Raw genomic sequence first — 24874 nt, forward strand, 5'->3', positions numbered from 1 at the left:
TGATGAAATGATCGTGTCTCAAATTAAGCCTTCTAATTTGTGTATAAAACTGGGTCACAAAGCTTATTTCCTCTTCCCCTCACCCCCCTTCACAGTTCCTACACATGTTAGTGCACTAAATTACACAGAGAAAAAAATATGCTGAAGGGGAGACCTTTGTAGATGGCTCTTCAGCATACCTACCCTGCATTACAATTACAGCTTGCAACCAACTTGAAATCAGAATCAAAACAAAGTGTATTTTACAGACATGCTCTTTGAATCCATTATTGTTATGCTGCTCAATAACCCTAATGCTATCAATGCAGTAATCTTACCTCCCCCTCCCTCACTTGTGTCACCAGCATCACAAAAAGCCTTGTAGGTTTTTTTTTTCCAAGCATTTCTCAGTCCCTTGAGTTATGCAGGCAGCTTCCAGACCAGAGGTTGTGAGCTAACTTAATCATTGTTGTTATTCGTTTGCAAAATGTCCATTACAATATGCAGTAGTCATAGAAGATTTCTGTTTTCTTCTACTCCAGGTGCAGGTTTAAAAAAAAGAAAAAGAAGGATTTTTTTTAAAAAATTGAAGTAATCTGTACTTATTTAGAAAAAATATCATTATACTCTAAACTGGGAGATAAAATATTTGTCACACATACTGACAAAGCACCCCAGCCAGAGTCTCTTATCACTCAATCATCCAAACAACTGATTGTTTTATCCCCCCCAACAGATGTTCCAGCTGCTCAGGTTAGTGGAATGCTCACTTCCATCTCTGCCCAACAGCAGCAGACTCAGGCTCTTGAAAGTCACCATCTGACACCAGGAACAAAGGTCAAACCGTAGTCTAGACAGAAACTGTAAACTGGGATGCTCAAAAGTCATCAGTCTGACAGACTGAAAGAGGAGCCCAGCAGGATTTTTGCAACAGATTATGTGCAAAAAAGGCATCTTATCAAACATACATTCCTCCCATTAACTTAACAAACAATAAAATAAACACAGGTTGGATTTTTGGCCCACAGTACAATCTGTATAATTTCATAGCTGTTTATGCATCTTAGCTTATGTAAAAAATAACATAGTTTTTCTCTCTTTCTCAGCAAGGTATTCAATCACCTTATGTTAGGAAGCCAGATCCAAAAGCACAAGTCACACACACTATAGATATACCTTGATGAAGGCAGGATCAACTCAACTGCAGTTACTAGAAGAGTTCCAGAGATTCATTTAACTCTAGGATTAAATTCAGTCTTCTGCCTGGAAACACCAAATTGAAAAGCCATGGCAAAACAAAGAATTAAACTATACAGCTGTTGCACTTCCATTCTTTTTCTTTCCAAACCCATCACAACACTGCTAATGTCATCCCAACATCAAGTAATACAGGCACCCCAATCAGATCTCTGACACCTTTTATTTGACCTCCTCAGGGCCCAGATTTCACCTCACCTGTTTTATAGCTCACAAGTAGAATGGCAATCTGAAGGTGATGAATGAAAAATGCAGCAAAACATTCAGGATTTACACTCAGCCAGTGCCTCATCGTGTTTCCACTTGCTAAGCTCTGCTGTGGTGTCACAGAGCAGAGATGAACACATTCTGCATTTTGCTACACAGCTCTAATGTGCACGCAGCTCCTATGCCCCCTGCCTACTTTGATTACTCCTGCTTTTGGCAATTAACACCAGGAGATTAACAATTGGCTCCAGGACAATTGACTCTGGAGGCAATTAGCCTCTTACAGGCACCTCACTAGTTGCCAATTTCAGAGAGGTGAGAGGTGCAGGGGCTATTAATGAAATGCATCAGGAAGAAATAACTGAGCTGTCAGTTAGTCTTGGGTCTCATCCATAATTCTGTTTAAGAACAAATGCCGTAATTCTACATCCCGTGTGAATCACAGAAGGCTAAGTGAAGTCACCTTAGAAGGACCGCTTTCCTTTGCCACAAATAAGGGATTCATTGGGTGCTCCCATTATGGTACCATCCATTTAAAACTTTCCCTGTTTTATACAAATTAGGTGGTAGTGAAGTGAAATGACAAGGACATGGCCGTGCCAATTTGAAGTCATCCCTTTCCTGCTGACTTCTAAAACACTGAGTAGACACATCCTCTTGCCAGTCTCATGTTGTGTGTAAAAACAGATATCTTTGCAGATGAGTGCTGTTTGCAATGCTGCGGTCAGTTCATAACCAAATCCAAAAATACATGAGCTGTTTCAGAAGCAGATGGTCTACTTGAGCCATTTAAACAGCAACAAAAAATGTAAGGTTTTGGGGTTTTTTTAGTATTTGTAGTACACCATGAGCTCAGTTCATCAATCCTGAACTATTTGAAACCTTATTTATATTGGTAAGAGTTGTGTGGGCATACATCCTTTGAGAATACAGAAGATGGCTTCCAGGTTTTTACTGTTCAAAGAGCAAAGAAATACACTCCATTCAGCAAATCCTCATGTTGGAAAACCAGGTAATGTACAAATAACACAATGCTACCACTGTTGTATACCAGGAGCTTTGGAGGAGTAAATCTGTGAAAGGAATTAGGTGTTTTATCACCGCAGAGATCCTCATGCTCCCAAGGGAGAGAGAGATGCTTAAGATTGACTAGGAATATGGTGCTGAGCCATCCTCAGAGGGTGCTGCGGGGAAGGCTGCATCTTATATCTTGTCCCTTTCTATGATTTCATTTTGCGGCTATGTCCACAGCGTGCGGTTAAGTATATTATCCAATAATAATATTAACAACCTCTGCAGCCAGGACTGGAGTTCAGGACACTTGTCAGCTCTAAACACCAGGGTTGGTGAGAATTAGTTTTTCAGTGAGGATAGACAGTAGGAGACGGTATCATAAACTTTACATTAAAGTCAAGATAAACAGCATCCATTGCTCTCTGCTTGTCCACCATGCCAGTCATCTCATCGTAGAAGGCTACCAGGTTGCTTAAGCATGTTTTCCCTGCATAAATCTATGCTGACTATTCCCAATCACCTTCTTATCCTTCATATGTTTGCAAATGGTTTCCAGGATTAGCTGCTCCATTACTCTCCCAGGTATCGAGGTAAGGCTGACCAGTCCATAGTTCCCTGGATCCTCTTTCTTGCCCCTCTTGCAGACAAGAGCATCACTTGCTTTCTTCCAGTCTTCAGGAACCTCTGCTGATTAGTATGACCTTTCAAAGAAAATAGAGAATGGCTTTGGAGAGACATCAGCCAGCTCCCTCACCACTCATGTATGCATCCCATCAGGTCCCATGGACTTGTGTGGGTCCAGTTTGTGTACATGTTCCCTAACCTGATCCTCCTCTACTGAGAGTCTTTCTTGCTCCAGAATCTCCCTCTGGAGAGGCACCTGGGATTCATGAAGGTAACTCCTACCAGTAGAGACCAAGGCAAAGGCATTGAGTACCTCAGCCTTTTCCATGTCACCAGGTCCCTGCCTCACTGAGCAGCAGGCCCACATTTTACCTAGTAATCCTTTTGCTACAGATGCACTAGTAGTAGAAGCCCTTCTTGTTGCCCTTCATAGCCCTTACCAGATTCAACTCCAGGTGGGCTTTGGCACACTCGGACAGTGTCTCTAATTCCTCCTGGGTCACCTGTCCCTGCTCCCACCTCTTGTATTCTCCCTTTTTATATTTGGGGTTTGTCTGGAGCTTCTCGTTCATCCATGCGGGCCTCCTGCCACCTTTGCTTGATTTCATGCATGGTGCAGATATGGGCACCGACAGTAAGGAGGGGCTGCAGAAGCAGAGCTGGCCCCCTTTGCTGAGCTCAGAGAACATCTCCCACATCTGCACTTCCAGATATATATATTGAGACTCCTCTCTGCTCTTAGCACAGCATCCTGGGCATGCTGACAAACAAAATGGGGGGGAGGAAGGTCACCCCGGGCTGAATGACAAGCAAGGTAATACAGTCTGCCAGAGAGGTTCCTTTGAGCAGGACCAAATGGTTTAAAGAAGCTGAAAAACCTTTTTATAGAGCAACAGCAATTCCGCTTTTCCTGCGAGCTGCAACGCAAGGGACAGCAGGACAATCCAGCTGGAGGACCTCCCCTGTGCAGCAAGCAAAAGGGGCAGAATTTAAACATTTTGAATACACATTGCAGAAGACGATGCACAGTCGAGGCTGCACCCATTTGTCTTATGCTTGAGTCTGTTTCCTGGAGTCATTGCCTGCTATTTCTAAAAATGTCTCTTAGCATGTTTAATCCTCCTTCAATAGATCTTTTCCTGTTAGCAAATTAAAACTAGTGCTCTAGAGGCCAACAAAAAGCAGTCTCTTAGTGCAGGTGGGCTTTTTAAAAGGTGCTGAGCATTTTATTTGAGAATTGGAGAGGGAGAAACAGTCACATAAAAAATAAATTACACCTATTTGATACCAGTCATCATTTTATTGCACATAAAACCTGAAAAGCAAAACATTTAAACTCTTCTATATTTTCAGGTCAGTTATCTTGTAAAACATTATACTTAGCATAAAATACATTCTCAACCAAAATATTGCCCTACCAGTTACCCTAGACAGAAGGCAAATAAGTGTCAGTTTAATGGTGTCTGGCATTTCAGTTTAAAACCTTTTAGTTACAAAGAGAAGAAAGTGAATTCAGAATCCCCATATGCACACTGGGCTGGATCTTCTCCAGGCCACAAGCAAGGTGTGTTCCTGGATCTGGTACCTGATCTGCACAGCAGATAAAGGAGATAGAGCCCCTCTTCGTAGCTTGAATTCTTATCCCTGGTATTGCCTGTGAAGTGGCCATTGAGGAGTGTAGCAAAAGGTGTGGTTGCACACAGATGTAACACGGATGGAGGAAAGGGACTGTGTGGCTGTTGCTGCAAATCACCTTGTAAGCACTTGCTAAGGTTTTCATCCACATAAAAAAGCTAGCCGTTACCACTGTTTAATCTCTACCAGCCTTCATCCCCTCAAAGAAGGTGTTTGGGAGGTATTCTCCGTTTATGACAGGTAGTTCACCTGGGAATATATAGACATTCAAACTCCTCAGTGACCACTACTAAACAGCCTTTCACTATACAGCCTAGAAGGTCAGAATTTCAAGGCAAGACACAGAGCTGGAAGGGAGCATGGCAGCATAGAGAATGGCAAACTTTCCCCTGAAAAATATGTAGACTCATAACCTGGCAGTGTCTGGAGGGAGGATGCACACAGGCATGAGAGAAACTCAGAGCAAAGTCCACTGAAAACCTGTATTCCTACAGAAACAGATATAGGTACCCATTATCTGATAGAATATACCACACTAATTCCAACTGATCCAAGCTGGGTACCTCCGTAGAAGACCATCTAAAAGAAGAGGATGGGCATGCCCTTTTCTGGCATGCACTGTTCCAAGGCAAGGGCGCTACCAAAGAATGACAGCTACGCTTCAATGAGTGCTGGTATTCCAGCACATCTGTGACACGCAGTTTCAGAACAGGAGCAAAAAGCAGTGACTGAGAAACAGAAAAAAATATTATCATTTGGATAGTTTCAAAGCTTTTCAGTCCAACTGAAAGTAAAAACTTTTGTACAGTGTTCAGTGTGTGTGAACGGAGCAGGATGCCTCTCATAAGAAAATGTAGGTGTGCATTTTTATACCCAGGAATCAGTATAATGCCTGACTGCCTCACAATAAAAGTCATATCAGAAGCTTAAGGGGATGGGACAGGGAAAAGCCTTTGAATTTGACCCCAGTCAGACCAGGATTAGGACTTTAAGGCCACATGTGTGGCTGAAAAGCACAATACTGATTCATACAGCGCTGGTAAAACAAATAGTCAGGAGAGCTTTGAAGAGCTACTGCTGCCAGTAGAGACCAATTTCTGTCTTGTGACAAGCGTATTAACCTTTTGAAGCTCTCATCCAGGTGTCTCATCAGTTCTGTGATAATTCTCTCTCACCATCAGCATGCACATTACACTCATGTTATTCCATTTGCCAGCCGGGCCACAGGGTGCTGCTGCTCCGAGCTCCTTTATGGTTTGATTCCACACACCCCTCCTCCATTTTTTCAGTCTTAAGAAAGTTCAGCTCCTTTTCAAAAGCGCTTAAGCTCCCAGAGTCTCTTCTTGTTCTCAATGGGAGATGAATCCTTTAGAAAATGCCAAATCTCCATTTAGAGTGTGCAGCTCTGTTGGAAATCCTATCCTTAGCATTTCGGATAGCACTACATACCCACATGCTATGCCCGTTGCAATTCATTTGCAGCTAAAAGGAAGTCCGGTAATATATGACTGCATTCTTGATGAGTGGTCTGAAACTGGACAAAGCATGCTCCCTTTTATCAGCAAAAAGAATGCAAACCAGCTACTTCTCAAGAGTGCAATTGTATTAGTGACTGCTTAACCTTCATATTTAGATAAGAAATCTTAGGTATTTTGTGGTTGTTAGTACAATAACACCCGCACAATCTCTTGATTATATTTATTCCCATGTCACCCCCCTGGGGTAGTGTTATCACCTCCGTCTTGCTGATAAGGAGTTGAGACAGGAAGATGAATTAAGTTAAATCACCCGAGACGGGTAGGAAGTCTGCACTAAAACTGACAGCTATCCCAGGATTCTGCTCAGCACTTGCCAACGGATGTGGACCCTTTACACAGAGGAACTACAAAATGCTGAAACTATGAATTTATATTCCAGAATTAAACCCCCAACACATTGACCTAATTTAATTATTTTAAGGAATATATTGATAGCTAGTGCCAAGAATGACTACTGCATTCTAGAGAGAGTCCTAATACCAGATATAAATACAGAAACCAGCAGGCAGATGGAGAACTGCAATATGGGTCTCTAAGAAACCAGCAACATCCTTTAGTTTAACACCATAAAGTTGCTATATTTCTTCATACAGCATATCAGTAGGAAAGTCCATTGGAAAAATGGTTTTGTAGAGTTGCTGAGGTTTTTTGTTGTTGTTTATCCTTAATGCCTTTTAGGTGCTAGTCCTATGAACCCCTACATCCCTTTACACCCCAAGAGGCAAAGCTGCTCGCAAGTATTTCTCAAAGAGATTCTTCTTCCATGTAAAATACTTACAGAACTGGATTTTTTAAGGCTAGAAACTATCATTTGTGAGCTGGCTAATAATAGTGGATTTTTTTCCCTTGTGTGAATGAAGCAAGCTGATATGAGGAGGACATGAGTAAACCCTACTTAGGTAAGTGTTCTGCCCCTTTCAAAACTTTCTACACCTACCTTCACTTTTTCCTTATCTGTCTCTCTGGAAGCAGAACCTACCATGCTCTAAAGGCATAGTTGTTACCATTGCTACAGGGCTTCCTGATCTACCAGAGGTGCTGTCCTTCAAGAGTCTTTGTAACTGAGGCCTGACCCTGGAAATGCTTTCGCTCATGTGAAATCACTCAAAAGCCTTTCTTGTTCCGCTCTCACTACTCTGTTTCAAAGACCATTTCCTTCCTCCTCCTTCATGCGCTGGGAAGATACCACACACGGTCGTGAATGTGACTGTAGCCCTCCAGGGCTGCAGTTTGCTCACAGCAGATTACTTGTCTACAAAGCATTTTCTCACCTGGGTCACCTCTTTAAAGGGAATTCCTCCAGCCTGGGTTTGTAATGTTTCTGTAGAACATTTATTACATTGCTATTCACCAGCATGAAATCCATGCTCCATATGAGTTCATCAGCTACAGCACAGCAACTTCCTAGACATCCTGCTATGCCCAAGGTCCAATTCTTAAATTCAATTTTCTCCACTTTGAGACTGGCTGTCACAGTTTCCATTTGAGACTAATTCAGTAGCTGAATTTTAGAATCTGTTACTCCCAGCAATTTTAGCAAGATTGGTCTAATAAAGGCAATTTTTCAAAGGCAAGTTGGTGCAATTCTTTGTTTCTCTGCCAGACTCATGGGCAAATTATTTATGTTCAGTACACCCAAAGAGGATCTCCAATTCTGGACTAGCACTGTCCTTCACACAGAGTGTGATGTTACCATCATGCCCTTCAGGCACTGTCTTTTCTTCCCTACAGAAGTACCATTAGGAGGCTAATATTGCTAGTACTGTCATGAGCAGACGTATTCTGCTTCTACCTCTACTACAAAGACACTACATAAGGCCAGTGCTTCACCTTCTGTGCCTCACCTCCTTTACCTCCAAAGTACAGATAACACGGGTATTGCGGCCACCAATGCTTTAGGAAATAGTCAAGATTTTGGGGCTACCCAGAAGTGGGACAGCAAGCCAGAATACAGCATTTAAATGTTTCCATCCCAATGAACTTGTGTTAACCTTATCTATTTCTCCTACAACAGCAGTCACCTGCTTCCCTGCACTGTTTCCGTATCACCCACTGTAACTAACAGCTTAAAAGCTCTTTATGGTCTGTCTCATCTACTCTCCAAGTAATACGGAACAGAACAAGTTTCCTGGCTCTTTTCTGCACTTTTGCTTTTGCAGTCAATGTTCATCATTGCTAATTACCCATGGTGTCATTACAGATCTCTTATCAGTGAAAAAGGTCACCACAGTATCTTGTACTGGACATACCTTGAATGAAGACAGCCCCTTTCCCAGCAGGTTTACAATCTGCAGGTGACCGTGGGTTAGTATGCGGATGCACAGAGTTCCAGGTAAGAGTAAGAGATGATGATTAGGTAACTGGCTCTCCCCCGCTTCTTCCAGACCTCATGTATGAGTGATTAAATACCTTTCTCCTGAATATCAGCCATAGATTGATGCATACAACACACCAAATGGTTTTAGTCCTGGCTTCCTCATAAGGGACCGTCTCAGCCATTCCTGACACCAACTCAGCCTGCTCAGCTCAGGGCAGACAGGCTGAGGCAGCTCCAGGACCAGCAGCAACTGCAGCCATCACATCACCTAGGATTAACCAGACTACGACAGAAGGGACTGCCCTTCTCTCCACACCAGAGAAGAAAGCGAGAGCTGCAGGACAGCAATACCCATGCAGCCTGAGGGGATGCTACATTAGATCTAGCTTAGGTAAGGAGAGCTGTGCTGCCCCTTCATTTAACCCTCGATGACCAAATGAGCAGCTTCTACCTTCTACTCTCAAGCAGATAACACATTTACAAATTGGGGGTGGGGAGTTCTGAGTGTTGCTTCTGGGCCTTAGGGAGAAATCAGTGCTGAACTTCAGCTGCAAAATGTGGCTTACTAAAGAGATACCTACAAAGGAAGGAGACCCTGGTGTTACTATACCCTTAAGGCGCTTGGGAATCTTCTAGGCTCCCAGGGCCACTCCTACATACAATGAAAACCTTAATGAAAACCAGAGACCCTTAGAGTGAAAGAATAGAAAATAAGGACTCAAGCCTGAAAATTAATTTCTTTTTGTCCTCTTGCCTACGCAGAGCCTCATCCGCTGGGACAGGGACAGGAATTCCCCTACAATAAGCTGTTCCCAGAAGGGAGGCCCAGGATCACAGCTGACTGGGTGGCCTTTTGCTAAACTGCAATTTCCTTCTCCTTTGCAAAGATAGCACAGCAGGGTCAGATCAAGGCACAGACTAAACTGAATTTTGCAGTCCTGAGAAAAGGAGTGGGAGGTGAGTCAAACCCAAGCTCTTCCTGCTGCAGAGCCTCAGAGGGGACACCAGGGTTTCCTGCCCTTGGGGATCCTGTGGGGCGCAGAGGAGGTGGCACATGGCCTGCAGGGAGGGGGAGATCCCCATCCCTCACGCATCCTCGCCACCGCACAGGCCCGTTGGACTCCCTGGCACCCAGGCAACACACTGGGAGGGGGGAACCAAAGTACAGTCAGTTTGCTTCCTCCAGTGGCTAGGCCGGCTGCCATTGGCAGCTGCCGGTGTTGCAGTTAACAATGTTATAAGAAACCTGTCCTTTTTTGCTCCGTTTCCCAGTTTATGGGCTGGTTTTGGTCAGGAGTTGCCTGAACTGGCAGCACAGAAAATCTCTGGCCAGAGCCAGACTTCCAGCAGGAATAAGCCAACAGATAGCTCAGCTGGATGGTTTTGGTAGCAGGAGAAACTCCTGAATCTGCTGCTTTATGTTTTTTCCTTTATCTTAAACACAGAAGAAAAAGAGCCCCAGGGGAGCCCTGTGGCAGGGGGGCTTTTAACCATTTGCCTCCCATTGCTGCTCTCCCTTGGGTGCAGCATCACTTTGGTTTCCTCACCATGTTCCCCCCTGACTGCGAGCAAAGGAGCCCTCCAGGCTTTTCCTTCCCTGGTTATAAACGAGCTTTCAGGAGGAGTTATTCAAGATACACCATTCCCCTCTACATTTACAGCAGCTTCATTATCATCTTGAAATATGTATAAACTCTTGGCCGGCTGCACGGGATCGTAGCAACCTCCTGAGCGCGAGTGGTGAATAACCCAAATACCTCTGGGGTGGGGGAAAAACACACCGTCGGGTTTACCTTTCAGCCGGAAAGGTAGGGTGGAAGCCCTCGGCGGCGCGGCACGGCGCTCCGGGGAGGCGACCGGGGAAGCCCCGGGGCCGGGGCCGCGCGCTTGCGGCGCCACCTGGCGGCGCGCCGGAGCGGCGCTGGCGCCTGCCGGTACCGCCTCATGTCGCTGCCCCCGCTCTGCCCGGTGTGGGCCGGCGCAGCGAGGCACCGCTCTGCCCCGGCGGGGGGCTGGTTAGCGATCACCTGCAGGCTGCAGAGCTCGGATGTAAAGTCGTGTTGCCCGACGATTTAATAATAACGGTGATAATGCTGCATGTGCCTGGCAGGGGAGGGAGGTCCCCGAGGGCTGCAGGCTCCCTCAGGGCCAACTGCCACCACAGACTGTCATCGCCTGCCATGGAAACACACCCGCCACCATCCCGCTCCCTATTTTGATCTTGGAAGTCACCCCAAAACTGCCAACTGGGTTTTGAGTCCCATCACTTGTCCTGGCCGCCCTCCATGGCAGCAGGTGACAGAGGTGAGGTGTGTGAGGGTCAGGTCTCTGAGGTACAGGCGGAGGTAACCATGACAGGTCTGTGGCCTCTGGGCAGGAGTGGAGTTACTTACGGGACGAGGGTGGCTCTGGGTGGGGGCACCACAGACCTGCGACAAGGAAGTGCTGGGCAGCCTCTGCTCCCGGACATTCATCAGCGCGGGATAACTGCCTGCGAGGGGAGGCTGGCGGTCAAGTGCAACTGCTGCCTTGTTCTGATATAAACTCATGTTGGTCTTGCCGAGAAGTGGACAGAAGAGCAAGTAATTCAGTGTTCTTCACTTGAAAGTTTCTCCTGAAATCGGAGCTGCTGGGCAAAAAGAATGAAAGAATGAAAAAGGGAGTGAAAAAAAATTTCAGCTGCTTTCACCTCCCTCCTTCCCAAAATAATTATCTACAACCTGAAGCTTATTTCAGGGATACAGGAGCTTTGTGTGCTTGTTTTACAGTATTTTGCAGTGGGGAAGATCTCAGGGCTTTTTTCCACTTGGACAAAGGCTGAAGCTGCTCAAGCAGGGGTGTAACAACATTGTGCTAAAGGTGGCTATGTCTGTATAAACAAAGCGTTACAGCAGAAGCTTCCTTTAGCCTGTCTCTTCTTTTTGTCATTTTACATTGATAAATACACTCGAGTGGTCCTTGGTGTCACATCAGAGCATCTCAGAGTTGGCGCTGTACCAATGATCTTGTGCTCACCGAAACCTTAAAACCAAGCCTTGGCCTGAGTAGACTACCACCAGCACCACATTTCAGCTGCTCCACACCAAAGGCACAGAGGCACTTACCAAACCCCTCAACAGGTCCTGTGACATTGCTTTAGAAGTCAGGGGCTTCTTACCACATGTACGGCTTGAAAAAGGAATTAGCGGATATTCCCTGTAATTTCAGAGTAAACTTTCTCTTCTATTCCTAATATAAATGTGATCGCCCATGTGGCCTTTGTTTGGGAGTTTTGACAGGGGGTGGGATGAGAAGGTTGGTTGGAAATACTTTCTTGCCCCAGATATTACAAATCCTTTGAAAATGTTTTCTTTCTTGCATTTTTCTCAGGGGATCATTGCAGAGATCAGGAAGAGATTCATGAGATAAGGAATGTCTCCAGCCTGTGCTGGGTATGTATGCTCTGCTACAATCAACTTGAGCTCAGAGCAGATAAGCAAGCTTTGCCCGTAAGCCACAACCAGAACAGAGCAGCATGAGGAAATGAACAATGCTGAGAAATATGTGATGGCTTCAGGATACAGAAGGGGGTGAGGGAGAAGCCCACACCAGAGTATTTTAGTCTCCCTGGCAGATAATCATCTTTGAGAGAAAGCGCTCTTCATAAACAGAATATTCTCCAAACCACATTGTCATACAAACACACTTTTAACAAAATGCCTTTCTTAACCAGTTTGCTGATCCTACCTTTACCTTTTGGCAAGGGGGGAGGTAGTATTTATAAAGCAGACATCTACTGATAATTACAGATGAGCCCTTGTCTCAGCAGAAACAGGGAAATGTCATCGAGAGGGATGTGTGACAAGTTACAAAGAGGGTTATTCTGAAGAGTGGGAGGTTTTCCAGGATTGCCGTGTCTTGTCAGAGATTTTATTTGCAGGGAGGCTGCAAGGCAAATGTCCACACTACAGTGGGCATCCTCACATTTCTCTAGGAAATTTTTGTACATAGAGCTCATGAATGCAGAGCTGGAAAGGACCTGATCCTTGCAGGGATGAACTGCTTGATGGACAGTTTTGTATCTGTTTCTTAAAGACATTGTTCAGCACTGAAGATGATACAGCTTTTCTGGATCATCTACCTCAGTTCCTCACTATCCTTTCAGGGATTTCCAGGAGTATTTCCAGGAGTATTTCAGGAGTATTTCCAGATGCCTAAGCACAATTCCTGGGACAAAAATAAGTGCACATACGTGGTGTCGCCAGTAGTGGTGCACAATCTTGCAACCAGCAAGGCTGCTGGCCATCTCAAAACTCCAAATAAATATTCAAGTTTTCAAATTCCACTTGGCAAAATTTCTGGGCACAACAACTGTAAGGATGTCAAATGTGTGCCATGCCTATCCCTGCACTTTTCCATTGGCACTGCAGAAAACCATAATGCCAAGTCAAAAAATTTGCCATTTCGTCCAGCATTATCTGTGTGGTCTGGAACCTTAGCAGTGGGAGGAGGCGAGCAAGTAGCAGCTCCTGCTGCCAGTGTCACAGGGTTACCCTGGCCCCCAGCTTCACGCTCTGCCTTGTTTCACCCTGTGTTGGAGCTGTGGAAGTGGTCTCCCGCCAGTGACCTGTGCCTAAAGTGCCTTCTCCCTTTGGCACTTGGAGCTACTTGGCTTTGCCATCCTGTCATCAGGACATTTTGAGTGGTTGTAGGTCCCAAACATACATCACATAAACAAGGGATGCTGTGTGAAATATCTACCACATCAAAATTTCTATCATACCACCAGCAATCAAAGTAGCTGTTTGTAATACCCCACCCCTCCAAAAGCTGTGTGTTGCTTTGTGTTTAAACAGACATCTATTGTTGCTTGTTTAAGAAACAGGTGCAGGAGTGAATCCAGCTTTAATGTGTGAAATTCTCTACAGCTTCTCAGGTTAAACTCTAAACTGATTATTCTCTGAGGCTACATTGTTAACTGGAACAGCAGCCATGCAGGAAAGGTAAACTGTTTGGCTGGCCAATGCTTGCATGATCAAATAATTAATCAGCCTCAAAGGCAAAATTAGATTTCCAGGAACCCTGCTTCTTTGGGATTAGATTTTGGAGTGGAAAAGGTCATACTGAGCTACCAGCTCTAATAACTCACTATACTTTCTTCTGTCATTTTTATTTAATTTGTAATAAGAAAAATAAGCTTCCATCTAGAGCAAGGTAAAGGAGTTTTCTCTTTCTTGTAAAGGTCCATAGGGCAAAATCCTGACATACTTTCTTAAACCTCCAGTAATTATTTTTGGCTTGGTCCCAGTTTGGTTTCTAGCAGATATTTGCCTGCAAAACAGAAGTCCCCCTTGCCAACAGCAAATTTATTCACTCTCTGGAGAGAATCACCAGGACGGACATTCAGGACCCACTAACTTGCCGTTTATCACAGATCTGACCGAGATAGAACTTCTACCAAGATCGGTTTGTGGAGCTTGTATTGCTGCTGAAAGAGGGCTGGATCTGTCTCACATGAAAGAGGAATTAATCCTCTTGTGATATTTAGGATCTGGACAATGGGTACAGTGGGGAACAGCGAGCCTGAAAGCACTTGACCCATCCCTATGGAGATTACAAGCTGTGCTGGCAACACAGTAAGCCTCTGGTCCACAGAACAGCCTCACATGATTAGTACTTCTGAATTTCCTCCAGATGCCAATTTCTGATAACGACTTACACAGATGTAGAATGCAAGACCTGTTACACACAGAAGTTAAGCCCAGCTTCAGATGTCCTCAGCTACTTTGAAAGCAGAGATGAATGGGAGAAAACCCACAGCACGCAAACTGCTGAGGGCTTTTCCTTCTGTTCAGATAACACCTTCTATCGCTTCCCAGCACATATTTGACACTATCACCTGCGAGTAGCCGAGTCCATTCCTGATGCTTATATACAATCTCATAAGTTTGCTCCAAAGAGGAAATCCCCCATGACCTCCATTACTAGCAATTTGAAAATTATTTTTCTTTTTCCATAATTACTTTGTTAAAAATATTTATTATTCCTTGCAGCATGTAAAAGCTAAACAGACAAGACAGACCAAGATAAAGCAAGATACGGGGGCAGGATGAGATGACTCTCCACAGTCACCCAGCAGGTCAGTGGCCAGGCTGAGAGAAAAGCCTTGGTCACCCACTACAGTTAGTACTATTGTAGAACCCACAACCTTCAGCCCCATAGCAGGACCCCAGAATATTCCTGACAAGCATACCCTGGGAACAGGCACTTCTGCCTTCACAGAGGATGTCCATATCACCTTTAGACCACCTCCAAAGAAGTTTGTGTGCAGCAAGCAAGATGGTGAGTTACAGTGCACAGCATATTGACTCCCGACATGGTTGTGCTTGAACTGTGTGAGGAGCGAAGTAACCCACCTCCCCCCCCGCACAGAGCACACACGGTGCCTGCACAGGAAACGAATGCAGAGCAAAGCGGATTCTCCAAGTTCGCAGCTCAGCTTTCCTGCATAGGTCCAGTAAAACCCTGAATGCAACACTCAGAGCTTGTGAGGACACCTGGGTGGATCTGTGGCCCAAAATGTTCTCTTTTTTATGAACAGGCCCAGCCCCGTAGGCTTCTTTCTTTAATATGTAAATCCCTGAAGACACATATGTCAGTGGTTAAAGAGGGCAAGCTGGGGGTGTAAGGAAAATACTTTTATCCTACAGCTTAGGTGTGGTCCAGCTAAATAGCAGGCTTCTGTACATCAGGTACACAGGGCATCAGTAGAACTGAATGTAATTCACACGTTTCCTACCAGCGCTAAGCTCAGTTCTCACTAGCACTTTCAGTCCTCTCTTTCCCTGAGCAAAGAAATCTCTCCAGTTTGTTTGTTTTCTAAATAAAAACGAAAAACTAGGAAGAGGGATATTTCTAAGCTCTCTATTCACTCCCAGTTGTTTACAGGTATGCTGCTGGGACAGCAGAGTCTGGTTTTAGTGACTGGTTGCACTATGAAACTTCCCGAAGACAGATCTCAGTTTTGCCAAGAATAACTTTTCTGTACCAAATTAATTTCCATAGTGAATGTACAAGGGGGAACAGAAATTTTAGGAGTAAGCTTGAGAAATAAGACTTTCAATTACAGGCTCTCAACAGGTCCTGGAAAATTTTTTTTTGATCCACTCACCTGTGTGTTTTAAAAATATATAAGGCCACAGCATAATCAGAGTACTGTTGCTATCATTTTTAAACTTTGAGAACAGAAAGCAGATTGTGTCTTATCAGGAAACACCTCCGAGGTTACATGCAAATGACACATGCACACAGCTCCACAAGATGTTTGTTGACAGTAAGCTCTCAGCTACTGATTTCCACACATTACAGTTCCAGCCAATGTCACCGTCTTTGAAAAACAGGCAGAAGACAACAAAGTGTATTGCTTAAGGTACTCAGCTGCAGTAAAACTGGAAGTCCTCCTCTCTTTTGCCATTGATCAGAATCTTTACCACTTCTTCCTCTAACCTGCAAATTCCTCTTTAGCAACCCTAACTCCATTGTATTTAGGAGCAACCGAGAACCAGGTTTCTAGCTGTGACCTTCTAGTCCCTTTCAAAGATATCTGTGGTTGGCATTTATACGAAAGAGAAGGAAATACAGGGTCACCTTGAACAGAATTCATAGCTGAGCAAATTTAGGTATGTTTCTGCAACTGTGCTGCTGAAATGGCTTGAACACACCTGAGAAGTGGGATGCTGTGAAATGGTGATTTTTTCATTTTTTTAATTGATGTCTTCCACTGGAAAAATACAGAAAAATTCTCGTTTATCTATCACTCAAAAAAACCCCAAACCCAAGATGCCTTGCAGAAAAGTTTACCAACTCATAACAAACAGCAGGTCTTGATCATTGGCTAGGGTAAATTGCTTTAAGTTCCCTCATTTATTATCAGCTTAATGTATAGTTTACATAATATAACAAATTATTATAAAATTTGTTCAATCTAAACGAAACCATGGACAAAGGAACAACTGTTACACTTCTCTCTCTTCACAGGTGGAGAAATAGAGTGCCAAGACAGTGAAAGCAGTGAGTTCATGGGGAAACAGGTCTGCCCTGAGCTAGGAAATCCACATGGACCAGCTCTTCCTGACTTGGACAGAACGCCTGGTGCTTCTGGGCACACATGTGTGGGCTTACTGCTGTGGGTGAAGATATTAAATCACTGTTTACCATAAATGTGATGCAGGGAGAAGGTTTCCAATGTTGTGTTGGACGTCCCCCACCTTCTGTTCCCATATCAAGTGATGTGACCTCATGTGAGGCTCAGGACACACCTACTGACAACATCATGGGTATGACTCACAATACAAATTATTTGACTGAGATTGTTGAGTTGACAAATGTCTTCTGTGAGGGCTGAGAGGGTCAGTCAGGAAATGCCATGTCCCCGTTGAAAATCTGGGACAAAATAGCATCCCAGAAATTTGTGAGGATGAGAAACAATATTTTCCAGGGTATCCAGGTCCAGCCAAGACATCTGGTGACCAAAGTTTGACAGGCCTGGCGTTTCATGCCTGGGATCCCAGCTATTCATGCCGCTGAGCCTGACAGATTGCTAGCAGCCAGCTCTGGGCTGCTGCGCGTGGTGATAGTCAGATGTCCACACGATGTCTGGCATCACTAGAGATCCCAAAGTCACCCACCTGCCTACGAAAGAGCAAAAAGGTCTCTCTGTGTCCTAGTACACTGACATGGCCACAGAGAACCATCCTTCCTCTGAAAGGAGCTACAGAAGTGGAGAGGTCTGGCACGGCAGTATGTCAAAGGCAGTGTTTTCCCTGTGATTTTTATGAGTCTCTGCAAGAAGGAAATTAGAAACTGAAGTCTACACTCTCTCCCATTTATAAATGTGTCTGTAATGTGTACGTTGTGCTGTAGGTTAATGATGCAGTTCTCAAGCAAGATTAACTGCTGCTTCAGACAGCCATCAATTTTTTATGATTGCGAGACCATTTCCCTACTAAAAATGAATGTTACATTCCCCGAGGGACAGGCTGTATTCAGCATCAGTCAGGTGTGTAGGGTGGGAAGATGAGAATAAAATAAGAAAAGCAAAATAAAACAAAAAAAACCCAACAAAGCAAAAGACAGAAGCTAGTTCCCCAGCTCCCATACCAGGGAATGGGCATGTGATGTTCCTCACTGTCACTTCTGAGCATCTTGAATAAGGTTAAATATGCAGACATGCTGATGTGCTGTTGACCCTCACTGATGGGGCCAGCTCCCCCTAAATTGATGCTGTAAGTGTTCAACGCCCAATACCAGGCAACAGTGACTTTGTACAAGATCAGCACAAGTGTCATGCTGCCTCAAGAGCCTGGGACATTGTTCGTGCCTGAGAAAGACAGTCCAGAGATTGCTTAATGCTATAGTTGAGCTTTTTATCAAACTTATCCTATATTTGGGGCAGATCCCAAGAGGCTGCCTATAGCTGCATCAGCAGAACAAGGGGAGTCACCTCATCCACCAGTCCATTTTAAGACATCTCTCTAAGAAAAGTGGGAAGAATTGTCCTTTGTAGGTGCCTCTCTCTCTCATCCTTTCTCTCTCTACATCAGCTGTGGAAGGGAGCCTGATGCCTACCCTAGGTTAGAAGCACATTTTTAGATGTCCAAAACAAGGGGAAATGAAGCCTCATCTGAAATACAAGTCTTTGACCCAGTAACTCTGACCAGGTACAACTGGTGGGCCTGAAAGAATCCCAGCTGCCTTCGTTAACAACAATCCACACTTTAACCTGATTGGTAAAACCATTACCACTCAGTCTGAACCTTTTCAGAAGATGAAGCCAACAGACCACGGTGTCTTTGTAACTATATCCTTTGTAACTATATCCTTTGGGCTGGCATGTCCTCACATACCTTATTTTGAGTCAATGTGGAGAATTAAGTTATGTCTATGCAAAGAACCTTGTATCGTAACAATCACATCTTTGTTTTGTTTTTGACTAATGAAATGAGGCAAGTTGAGAAAAATACATAAAAATCAGGCCTCATAGGACTAGCCAACAAGATGTTATATTGCCATTACCATAAGTGCAGCTGAGATCTTTATTAAAAAATAGGACAGAAAAAAGTTCATTGTGAACATTGCAACAATAAATAGGCTCCTAATTAAATGCAATTCAGCTACTTTAAAAACTGTTCTGCTGTTGGTTCACTGACAACAGCTGAATGACCCTCTGACAAAGCCCATGCTTTCGTTCATGCTTAACTGGATTTCTTTCACCCAACTCTTACCCATGCTTGGAGCTCACAGCTGAAAACTCTGGGCCTTAACAACATTAACATTTTTTAGGTATCTATCTCCCATTATTCCACGGTCACAACCGCAGCTATGGTTGAGTTTTGCCATTTGCAACTGTGTTCAAGAAAGCATTTCTGGGGCTGCACTATTGCAAGGACATAGCATGGGAGGGTCCTGATGTGAACTGTTAAATGTGTAGCTGCCTTCTGCTACAAACCACAACAACTATTGAGTTTATCTTTTTGCTTCGATATTTGCATGGTGAGATACAGCTGGATTATCTTCCAGTGCCCTAAAGCAATTTGAACATGTTTCTTGATAAAGCAAGGATGGACCTCGAATTACTTTGCATAGAAAATGTTGTTTTCCAGACCGAAGTCAATGAGGACCTTTGCTGTTAAGCCTGAGTTAACAGAATGTAGATAAAAGATGATGCATCTACTAATATTGCATCCATTAAGCAAACAATTTAAATATTTATGAGGAAGGAAAACATTCCGGCCTTTACTACAAATATGCTAGGTCTCCTTCTGTAGGGAAATACTGTAAATCTTATGAGCGTACATACGTAACTACCCTGAGTTGCTACAGAACAATTATTTATGGGGCAGAATGTCACTCAAATATGCTAGATTTGGGACATCAGAAGCATTTCCAGTGAATTGTATATAGGCCAAGGACCAACTGTAAAGGTTATTTCCCTTTCAATAAAACCCACAGACCAAATATTATCAATTTACTGTGGCTAAAAATATTGGTAATATCTGTACCTTCAGTTTTTTGAAAGAGCTAGCTTGCATATTGGATAGTTGGTATGAGTCATTCACAGGAGATGTGATGGTTTTCAGGGCTGGCGAGCATCCACCATCCATCCACTGGACTGCTGAATCCTCGTAACACGAAGGTGGCCAGGCCAGGTCATAACCACAAAGGCCAGAGACCACCATGGAGGAGCAGGGTGATTCACTGACTCCTTCTCAAACACCCCAGCAAGGAGGAGGGCAAGTGCATAACCAGCCAGACCACTTTTGAAAGAGCAAATATTTATCACAGCTTATGCCAGTAGAGCCTCAAAATACCAAGACAAGAACTGGTTGAAAGAGGCATCTCTCCCCTTGTATTCCTTAGCCACTTGGAGAACAGCAATCGCTGTATTTTAAAAAGCTGAAAAGCTTACAAAGTAATATTTAAATGCAGGAAGGCTGCCAAAATGGTAAGTGCCAGGACTCAAGCTTTCCATTCATATGCAGAACAGGTATAGTATGAGCTGTAGCAACGCAAACCTCAATTTATCTATTTCTGTGGTCCCGCCATCTCCAGAGTATGGCAGCTCCCCCCCCAAGTGCTCTGACACAGCAGTAATATTTTCTTCTCTTGCAGCACATTGGAGATAAAATTTGATTAATTCCAAGCTTGTTTGCCTGCTCTGGCGCTCTGTGGGTGTGTGTGTGGGGGGGTGTCTATAGAAACTTCAGCACCTTTGCCTGTCTGTTTTCGTGCACAGTGCTGCTCAGAAGACCATTGGACATCCACAAGCTTATAGGAATAAACAAATCTAATGTAAAATAGAGATATACAAAAGTCCACAAATCCTGAACTGGCTATCTTTCATCAACCTGGAGGGAAGGAAAATGTCAGTCTGGTGTACAGATGACAAGAGTTACTGTCTTGTTTGTCTAATAAATATGGGCAAATGCACAATACAAGGAACTAAGACTGTATTACAGTTTTGAACAAGCTAAAGACATTAAACTGTGCATGCCACATGAGAGACACGGCAATTGCACTGGTAATTATTTTCATGTTTCCTAATTCTACCACAAGATACTCATTTCACTAGCTATTATACTCAAAAATTGTCACAGTGCAGGGGGAAGGAGGGAATAGCTTGTATCTCCATAATGTGATCACTGCCAATATATCAGTGTATGAAAACAAATGAATGCATTTTCCCTCAAATACCAGAGTAAGAGACTACATATCAAAACCATTTGACTTAGGCTTATGAGAAGAAAAGCTGTTTTTAAATAAATAGCATTAGGAGGCAGAAGAGCAGAACAGAATAACTTTATGGTCATTTCAAAAGAAAAGCAGAAGGCTCAGATGAGGATATCTCTCATACCACAGTGGCTGGTCCTTGCACCAGCAAAGAAAAGGAGAAATGTGTCTGATTTCTTCTTTGTTGTGTTTTTAATTAAATTATTTCCCCTGTAAATTTATTTAAGCTATAAATATTACATCTTGGCTGCATACTCTTTGCTGGAGGATCCTGGCAAGCTCATTGTGACATTGCATAAGCTTTCCTCCCCCAGCTCAGGTTTCAGAGAAGGCATACTGAAATTTAAGAGCAAAGTTTGTCCCTTTCAGATGAGCCCCTGCTTTGCTTCCCAGCTTGCTTGGAGCGTAAGAGGTTTAGCATAAGAGGAGAGGCAGGGAACTGTAAGGTTAAAGGGGAAGAGAGAGAAGGGAACAGCTTGATTGACTGGTCCTTCAAACACTTTGGCTGTTCTGAATTCTAAATATAACAAGAATTAATGAGGCAGAACTGTCATTCAACATTAAAATTGCCCTAAAATTGTTCATGCTGTATCCCTGAACACCACAGGAGAAACACAAGGCAAGCTCCTGCACCCACCTCCACATAGCCACACCTAACCAGTCTCCCTTTCAAACAGGCATGTTTAAACTTACTTGTGATGGAGCTTGTTGATGTACCATCACGAGGGACAGGCAGGTTGAACCCAAAGAGCAGCTAACCAAGCCAAGGGACAGTGCTGGGAAGGAGAGCAGAAGGAAGTTTTTTGAGTCATAACCATGTACCTGCTTCTTCCAGATCAAGTAGGAAAGACCACAATAATGATTTTTAGCACCAGCTCATCATTTCTCCCTGTCACATAGGTTCTCAACAAGTATGAATCACGTCACAAAGGACATCAATGCGTCTGATCTAGACAGTTTCTGAAAGGACAAAAACAAGCCAGGCTGCAGAGCAGTCGCTTTGGAGCTGGTCTCATGTGTCTGTGAGTCTGAATACTCCTGGGTCTGCAGGGCTGGCTTAGGGCTTCTGCTAATCAAGCAGCAAACAAAGAATTAACCTAATTTACACTTAAACTATTTTCTAACTGAGGAAAGAGATTTATGCATCTGCCTTTAAAACAATCCATATAATGCATTTTGGAAAAAAACCTCAACTGTCACAATTATAATTTCTGTACAATTGCATGTAATGAACCCTGATTGATGCCAACCTAATGCGTATGTGCACCCAAAGGCCGCCTTCTGCTGCTTGATTTGCATAAGCAACTGAAGAATATCCTTGCAAGGGAAGAAGGTTAAGTAACCTTGATTTTTTTTTGCTCCTGGATCTCTCTCTGGTTAGCAGATTTATTCAGAGCTCTCCTTGCTAGGATTCAACATGGCAGCTTTCAGCTCCAGTGAAAACTGGAATTAGTGTAAATAACTAATTTACTACATTGAGTTCAGTCTTCTGTTAATTGCCTCATTACCATGCTTTACAATACTGGGCAGGTCCATAAGAGGCAGGACCAGAAGGCAGTTCCTGAGTCAGAGTCCAGGCCTGTACAGCTGCAGACTAACAGCTTGTATACCACTGAGAAAACACCTATCCTGATCTCCTACTAGGGACAAGATTCAGTATCTAAGCATGGATGTGCATTTTCTACCTGCAGAGTCAATAGCTGTGGTGGTTAGATCTAGACTCCCTTGAGTTCAGAGAAAGGCGACGTTCGGACTTAGAGACAGCCGGACTCTATTTCTAGTTACACCTGCCCAATTCATTTGCTTTCAGCTGGACTGGAGCAATTGTAACATTTGGCTTTTTTCATCACTGAAGACCATAACCCTGACACTGATGAGATGAACACACACAGGCACAAAGAAATAAGCAAGGAAGACACCAGATACAATCTGGAGCAGTATCAATAATAAAGTCTGTCCTCAGATACATTAGTTGACCTTTTTAATGTCTAAATAATTTGGATCCTGTCCTTTTGACTCTAGACCTGTGAAGGGAAGTGAGGCAGAGAGAAGTTGAGAAGGAGGACAGGGTCTCACCACGGGTGGTCATGACCTTCATTTGCAAAATCAGCCAGAACTCTCCACCTTTGCAATCCAGTTGAGGTAGTGTTCAGCACCAAAGATGGGTTTTCATATCTGCCACCATTCTGTATTTGTCACTGCAGAGGAAATGAAAATTCAATAATGAGCAACATACCCTGTAGCCTTGGAGCTAATTACGCATCTTTCTTCACAAAGTAAGTGGAAAACACACAAGCTTGGAAGATATCCATGGAGCAATTAAACATGCGCTTGTCAACATGTCACAAATACTGTGTTTTTACAGTTGAAATGAAAACACAAAATGCCATCTGATTGAACTTCAGAATAATTAGCACATCACAGCACACAACTACGACAAGTACCTGTCAACAGCTATCAGCGCAGCAATGACATTTTCCACTGCGAATAATAATGTCATTTTCCACTTTTGAATAGCTATTTTTTGTCTTTTGAAAAAGCAGCATTGTTTAAAGCAGATACAAACATATCCTCCGTAAAACAAGATTTCATTCTGCTAAGTTAACACTCAAACAAAATTATTTCATAGGTTTTGTAACCAAAGCTCTAATTCCGCATGCAAAAGCGAACGAAGCTCTAATTCCACATAGCTGCTGGAGGGAGAGGAGGATGCTGCTTGCGGGATGCTGCTTTTGGTAGCCAGTGCCTATGTACTTCCAGAATGCTTTGTTTGAATGCCAAGCTGCATAACCAGGAACCCTCTGGACTTGTACTAAATCAGTGGTTTCTTGTAGGAAACACACCAATATAAAAATATATCAGAGTCAGGTACCATGGGTGATTTTCAGCAATTTTCAGGCAAGTTAATAATGACAGCTGTGCTGTGCTCCTAGAGTAGCATGTTAAGAGAAAGAAAAGAAAAAAAAGTTTCTGTAAAGTTTATTGAATTTATAAACTTCCCTATTAGACTGTTTTCTGTAAACAAATTGGTTATAAATAGATGCGATTTAAAATGCATGTTGAATTGCACAGACTGGCAAGTACGGTCTCACCCTTTTTGGGTGGCTGAGTACAATTTTATGCTTGCTGACTATGACTTTAATTAACAAGTCACATGAGCTTAGACTGTTTGGTCTTTAGAGTCCATTGAAAGAGAAGAATGTCTCTTACTGGCCACACCAAACTAACAATCCTACAAAGACAAGTTTTGAAAGAAAGGCTGGAAGAAATCAGTGTAGGGTCAGCCTCGGGTACTGACTGTGGGGCAGGACTGGGCAGGAGTCAGATCCCCTCTCTGATGTAGATGAGAGTAAAATCAGTATGTTGATTTGCCTGACTGAGGATGTGGTTTTCCTATTTGCAGCACACTGCAGCTGTCCTCTCTTCCAGCTCTGCCTGGGCTCTGAAAAGATCAACACAGCAGAGTGAAGCACGAAGCGGAGATACTGACGTTAGCTTTGAGAGCCTCAGACTTGGGTGCTGGCAGCGGTATAGCCACACTGGCTGAGCACGCTGCCCAGCCTGAGGAGCCGGGGTAATTTAGAGGGAGCTGGGTATTTTCTACATGATGCTCTGTTGTGACATATCATTCTGCCTTACGTGAGAGGTAAATCAATTCCTGTAGCTGTTCCTAACTTGGCTTGTCTGCCCACCAGAGTGACAGCTTTTAATGCCAGCTGGAATCAAGTTGGTGCCATCACAACAAAAATTCTCTATTTATATTAACAGGATTAAGTAACTGATCCATGGAGATGGCTCATCCTCACTTAGAGCACAGAAACCCACCTCCACTGAAATATGTATCATTATATCACAGTCCAGAGCAGTCAGTTCTGCCAAGGCTTCACATCCCCTGGGGTGCGATCTGTCTTGTCTTTAGCCATTTAAAAGGTAGGTGTTTATCTCAAGTGGTAGCTTCTGCTATAACCTGTGGAAAGATACCAAATGTCTAAGACACTTGCATCTGCATTTTCCAAATTGTGCAGAGAGACAGCAT

The 24874-nt window shown here is 43.7% G+C and overlaps 1 long non-coding RNA gene across 1 annotated transcript; it reads right to left on the reverse strand.

Annotated features, from left to right (window-relative positions):
* Positions 1-1317: 1317 nt before the first annotated feature.
* Positions 1318-24793, reverse strand: LOC142602063 (uncharacterized). The gene is made up of 3 exons (XR_012835723.1): positions 24137-24793; positions 22915-23036; positions 1318-3158 (listed from the first exon to the last, which is right to left on the reverse strand). It is a non-coding gene; the product is annotated as an uncharacterized LOC142602063 (long non-coding RNA).
* Positions 24794-24874: the final 81 nt, after the last annotated feature.

Source organism: Balearica regulorum, chromosome 1 (genome assembly GCF_011004875.1).
Source record: "Balearica regulorum gibbericeps isolate bBalReg1 chromosome 1, bBalReg1.pri, whole genome shotgun sequence".
In the NCBI taxonomy this organism is placed as follows: Eukaryota; Metazoa; Chordata; class Aves; order Gruiformes; family Gruidae; genus Balearica; species Balearica regulorum.